The following is a 6,315-nucleotide window of genomic DNA, read 5'->3' as shown; positions in this document are numbered from 1 at the left end:
TGGGCCCACTCTCTCCAACCCCCTTTTCTCTGGTGCTGATCCAGGGGCTTGAACTCTGCTTTTTGCTCAAGGATAACACTCTACCACTTGAGCCATGGCTCCACTTTCAGGGTTTTGGGGGTTTTTGGTGGCTAATTGGAGAGAAGAGACTCACAAACTTTTCTGTCCAGGCTGGCTTCAGACTTGGTTCTGAGAAGTCAGCCTTTAGAGTAGTTAGGATTACAGACATAAGCCACAAGTACCCACTGCCCCCCACACACACCCCTTTTTTGGGATAGGGTCTTGCTATCTAGCCCAGGCTGGCCTTGGATTCCTAAGCCTTCTGCCTTGGACTCGCCAGGGCTGAGATTCTAGTGCTATCCCAGAATTCTTGGCTAAGTGAATGCACAATCTTTGACTTTCTTAAATTTGGGGAAGACAATCTAACAGGAACGTTTATAAGGAATTTGGGGAAAGAGATTAGAGGCAGGGATATCAGAAAACTTTGTTGTGGTAAAGTGGTAGCTTTGAGCAAAAAGAAGCCAGGGACAGTGCCCAGGCCCTGAGTTCAAGCTCCAGGACTGGTTAAAATAAATAAGTAAATAAACCAAAAAGATACCCCATGTGTTAGTTAGCTGTATTATTTTATATTTTAAACAAATCTATACCAGTCTCTGTGTAACGGACATAAGCCAAGAAAAAAATCTGCATGACCCCCTTTATCATGGAAATGCCCTGCCCAAGCCCCCTGTTTACCCCCTCAAAGCTACTCTGCCTCTTTATTCCCCTTAGACGTTTGCTTTAGGAATAACTTTATGTTGCTTAGCATCCATCTTTCACTCTTGTCATAAAATGAACAAAACCTACAATATACCAAGTGTTCTCCTAAGAGTTTTACAAGTTCTGCCACGTAATGCTCTCAAGCATCTCACACATGAGAACAACAAAACAGAGAAACATGAAATTACCTCACTGAGATCACAAAGCTTGAAAATAGAGGAGGCGAAATTAGAACCCAGGCTGAATGCTGATGGATCACACCTGTAATCCTAGCTAAGAACAAGGCTTCAGAAGATTGAGATTCCAAGCCAGGCCAGACAGAAAAGTCTGGGAGAGTCCATCTCCAATTAACCAGCAGACTGCCAAACTGGAGACATGGCTGATGTGGTAGAGTGCCTGCTATGAGCAGAAATGCCAAGTGAGAACTTGAGGCCTTGAGTTCAAGTTCCAATACTGGCAACAACAGCCACCAAGAGAGATCAGAAACAAAGATGTCTTGCTTCCAAGTCCACAGTCTTACCAATTATTTCTTATGTCAGTTACTCTGCTCATCGTTGTGACAAAATACTTGACACAATTTAAAGGAAGGAGGCCAGTTGTCTTTACCATCTCCATTCCTAGTGACACCCTGGTCTTTTGAATTCCTCCAAAAGTTGCCCATCACCCAAATCTTTTTCTAGACTGTTTCTTCATACTTTTTCAAATTCCTTCCACAAAGCAGACATTCCCTAATATTAGCTGTCCTTAATTATTTACAGGCAACTTCAACATTCAGCTCTGTGGCCATCATGTCCCCATCTACATCTTCAGCATGGGGCCTCCCTTCTGAGATGAACACCCCGTTGTCCATCTGCCTGGCCCCAGTTCCCAGCTCAAACTTTATGTCCTCAAAATCCATGAGCTCCCATACCTTCAGTGTTCATGCTACTGCTGTCCATATCTGCTGCTGGCACCAATATTCTTGCAGAAATTCAAGGTCAAAAAGCTTTTGAACATGCCTCTTGCTTGTCCCCACCTAGTAACAGTCTGTTTGCAAATTCTTTTGTGTGTGTCTGCCATGCCCAGGACTTGAACTCAGGAGCCTGGGCACTGTCCTTGAACTCTTCAGCTCAAGGCTGGAGCACTACCACTTGAGCCACAGCACCGCTTCTGGCTTTTTCTTTGTATGTGGTACTGAGGAATTGAACCCAGGGCTTCATGCATGCTGGGCAAGCACCCTACCACTAAGCCCCTGTTTGCAATTTTTGTTGTTGTTGTTATTGTTGTTTTAGAAACAGTGTATTGCAAGCTGACCTCAAACTGGATATCTTCCTGCCTCTACCTTCTAAGAGTTGAGATTATAGGCAAGAGCCACTACACTCAAACCTCAGATCTTTTTGAACACCTTTACATTTTTACTTCTATGTCCCACTCCACTACCAGCCTTTTCAGTCGTCTCCTCTTGTCTCACCTCTCTGCAATGAACCTGCCCTCGCTCTCCCTCCCTCCCTCCCTCCCTCCCTCCCTCCCTCCCTCCCTCCCTCCCTTCCTTCCTTCCTTCCTTCCTTCCTCCTTCCTGTCAGTTGTGGGGCTTGAACTCAGGGTTTGGGCTCTGCCCCTGAGCATTTTTGCTCAAGGTGTTCTGCCACTTTGAGCCACAGCACCACTTCTGTTTTGCTGGTGGAGAAGAGTCTCACAGACTTTTCTGTCTGTGCTGGATTTGAATCACAATCCTCAGATCTCAGCCTCCTGAGAAGGTAGGATCACAGGTGTGAACCACCAGCATCTACCTTCTCTTAAAACTCTCCTTCTCTTAGTCCAGAATGTCAGATCTGTCTTCCTGAACTCTAACCTTCCACCCTATGACCTCACATAGTTCTCTTCTCCCTTCCAATTTTTACTTCTCCCTTGGACTATCAATGTTCTCAAACTACTCAGTGTCCTGACTGCTTAAGCAGTTCTATCTGGAATATTCTCTTCATTCCTGAAGGCCCAAACACGTCCCATTTTTTTTATTTTTTTATTTTTTGCCAGTCCTGGGGCTTGGACTCAGGGTCTGAGCACTGTCCCTGGCTTCTTTTTGCTCAAGGCTAGCACTCTGCCACTTGGGCCACAGCGCCACTTCTGGCCATTTTCTGTATATGTGGTGCTGGGGAATTGAACCCAGGGCCTCATGTATAGGAGGCAAGCACTCTTGCCACTAGGCCATATCCCCAGCCCACGTCCCATTTTTTTTTTTTTTTTGCCAGTCCTGGGCCTTTGACTCAGGGCCTGAGCACTGTCCCTGGCTTCTTTTTGCTCAAGGCTAGCACTCTGCCACTTGGGCCACAGCGCCACTTCTGGCCATTTTCTGTATATGTGGTGCTGGGGAATGGAACCCAGGGCTTCATGTATACGAGGCAAGCACTCTTGCCACTAGGCCATATTCCCAGCCCCCACGTCCCATTTTTGAATGCTCTGTTCAGACAAAGTTCATCTCAACTGCACCCATCCTTTTATTGGAACTCATCTTCTGACACGAACAGTCCAGTATCATTTCTCTAACCACCTGACAACTTGTGTAATTTATGCAGCTTTGCTCTCCCAGTGGATGGGAATCTTCTGAGTATAGAATCCCACTGTGCTCCATCCTCATGGGCCTGGCCATCCCTGCTGAATATGAACACACACACACACACACACACACACACACACGGAGCACCAGGAAGACAGAAGACTAGAAGACTGGAAAGGACTAGAAACAGCAGTAGAATGCTACTATACTGAATGTCAGAGCCAAGTATCAGGCATCTATCACAGGGATTTCAAATAGGAAATTTTAAACAGGACTACAGTCACATCTTGGTAAAGAGAAATTTTCTGGAAAGGTATTTTTGTGAAAGGGGTAAAATGACACCACCTAATGTTTAGATCTGCATATGTTTATGTACAAATGAAGCAAATAAAGTAGGCTTAAGAATTATTGCCACCGGGTACGCCTGTAAGTGTAGCTACTCAGGAGGCTGAGATCTGAGGATCACAGTTCAAAGCCAGCATGGGCAGGAAAATCCTTTGGCACTATGGCTCAAGTGGTAGACCACTAGACTTGAGCTGAAGAGGTCAGGGACAGTGCCCAGGCCGAGTTCAATTCCCATGATCAATTAAAAATAATATTGCCTATCTCAGTGAAGTCAAGGGATAAGTTACGGAAACTATATTATCTGCTAAACTTTTTTTTTTTTTTTTTTTTTTTTGGCCAGTCCTGGGCCTTGGACTCAGGGCCTGAGCACTGTCCCTGGCTTCTTCCCGCTCAAGGCTAGCACTCTGCCACTTGAGCCACAGCGCCACTTCTGGCCGTTTTCTGTATATGTGGTGCTGGGGAATCGAACCTAGGGCCTCATGTATCCGAGGCAGGCACTCTTGCCACTAGGCTATATCCCCAGCCCCTGCTAAACTTTTTTTTAGTCATTGTTGCACTATATATCTCAGGTTATGTTCAATACACAATCCTGCTTCAGCCTCTCAAGTGCTGGGATTACAGCATGAACCAGCACACCTAGTTTTTTCTTTTTTCTTTTCTTTTTTCCAGTCCTGGGGCTTGAACTCAGGGCCTGAGCATTGTCCCTGGCTTCTTTTTGCTCAAGGCTAGAACTCCACCTCTTGAGCCACAATGCCATTTCTGGCTTTTTCTGTTTATGTGGTGCTGAGGAATCAAACCAAGAGCTTCATGCATGCCAGACAATCTCTACTGCTAAGCCACATTCCCAGCCCCACTACACTAATTTTTGCCTTCAAGTATCAATCCACAGGATCTTAGCATTACACTTTTAACCATGTCCACTCAGTTCAAATATCACACCAATAGGCTTGTCACCAAAGCACAAGAAATGGACATATGTATCAATCTGAGTACAGTTCTCTATTCCCTGTCAATTTACAAAGCAGAGAGAATGACAAAGCTATGTTAGTAATGGCCATTTTACTAGTACTTATAGGTATCTGCTTCTAATCTCAAGCTTATTTATTTACTTATTTTTGCCAGTCCTGGAGCTTGAACTCGGGGCCTGAGCACTGTCCCTGGCTTCCTTTTGCTCAAGGCTAGCACTCTACCACTTGAGCAACAGCATCACTTCTGGCCCTTTTCTACATATGTGGTGCTGAGGAATCAAACCCAGGGCTTCACATATATGAGGCAAGCACTCTACCACTAGGCCATATTCCCAGCCCCTCAAACTGATTACCTTTTGGGAAGCAAAACATACTGGAGTAGAAACCAAATTTAAATACCAGACACACACAACACTCTATGAAATGAACATGTGATTGGGTAGTTACTAACTTTTGTTTGAAAATTCTTATAGTCGTTACGTTTCACAAAATAGTTTACTGTAAGGCTTTCCTTGGCAACAGGAAAGTTCTTATTTTAAAAATTTAACAGTTCTCAGTGAAGACAAACTTTGCAGGCTTTGTTTGTGATATTGCTGGGGATCAAACCAGTGCCAGTGGTCTAATTCCAATTTGTACCTTCATCCCTGTTTTGTTTTGTTTTTTTTAATTTTGGTTAACTGGGAGAGAGTGAGGGGAAGGGTTGGCATTGTCCAAAAAGAAATGTACTCACTACCTGAGTTATGTAACTGTAACCTCTGTATATATCTATCCCCTTTATGATAACTTAAAAAAAAGAATAAAAACCCTTAGTTACACAACATAAAACTTGTTCTTGTATTTATGAGGCTGTGAAGATAAAGACATAAGTGCTTTTTATGAAATAAAAATTGGCTTGTAAGATTTCCATTAAAACACGTAATTTCAAAAGCAATGTCTGTTGTACTTTGAGCTTGGATAAGTCACCTTAGATAGCATTTAGTTGAGCTACAGGTACAATAATTTAAAATCACTGTTAATCCATAAATACATCTGCTTAAGAGTCATTGATAAAATGTAAGATGAAAAAAGTACTTTATTTAAATAAAAGGGAAAATATGTACCCTGGAATAGCAGCCTCTATGAAAACCCAGGCAAAAGAAATGATGATACGGGCTGGGAATATGGCCTAGTGGCAAGAGTGCTTGCCTCATATACATGAAGCCCTGGGTTCGATTCCTCAGTACCATATATATAGGAAAAGGCCAAAAGTGGCGCTGTAGGTCAAGAGGTAGAGTGGTAGCATTGAGCAAAAAGAAGTCAGGGACAGTGCTCAGTCCCTGAGTCCAAGCCCCACGACTAGCAAAAAAAGAAAGAAAGAAAGAAATGATACAAGAAGCAAGGATACTTCACAGCAAGATTTATTAATACATCCAAAAGAAAGAAAGAAAAATCATTTTGTCACACTATATACAGATAATACATACAGTGTTTTATACACATATTACATCAGTTTTTACACAAGAAAAATATACATAAAAATGTAAACTTTTGTATACAAAAACCCTTAAACAAATTAAACAAAGACCAGATAACAAAAGGAGACCAATCCATTATTATTTCATCAAATTTTTTAAAACAGTAATACAGTACATTCATTGAGAGATATATGGAAAATGCGAGCTATCTTTTTGTTTAAAGGGAAATTACAAACCAAAAGTCAGTCCATCCTTG

The sequence above is a fragment of the Perognathus longimembris genome, chromosome 4 (assembly GCF_023159225.1).
Source record: "Perognathus longimembris pacificus isolate PPM17 chromosome 4, ASM2315922v1, whole genome shotgun sequence".
Lineage (NCBI taxonomy): Eukaryota > Metazoa > Chordata > Mammalia > Rodentia > Heteromyidae > Perognathus > Perognathus longimembris.
Note: the sequence above shows the minus strand (reverse complement) of the source record.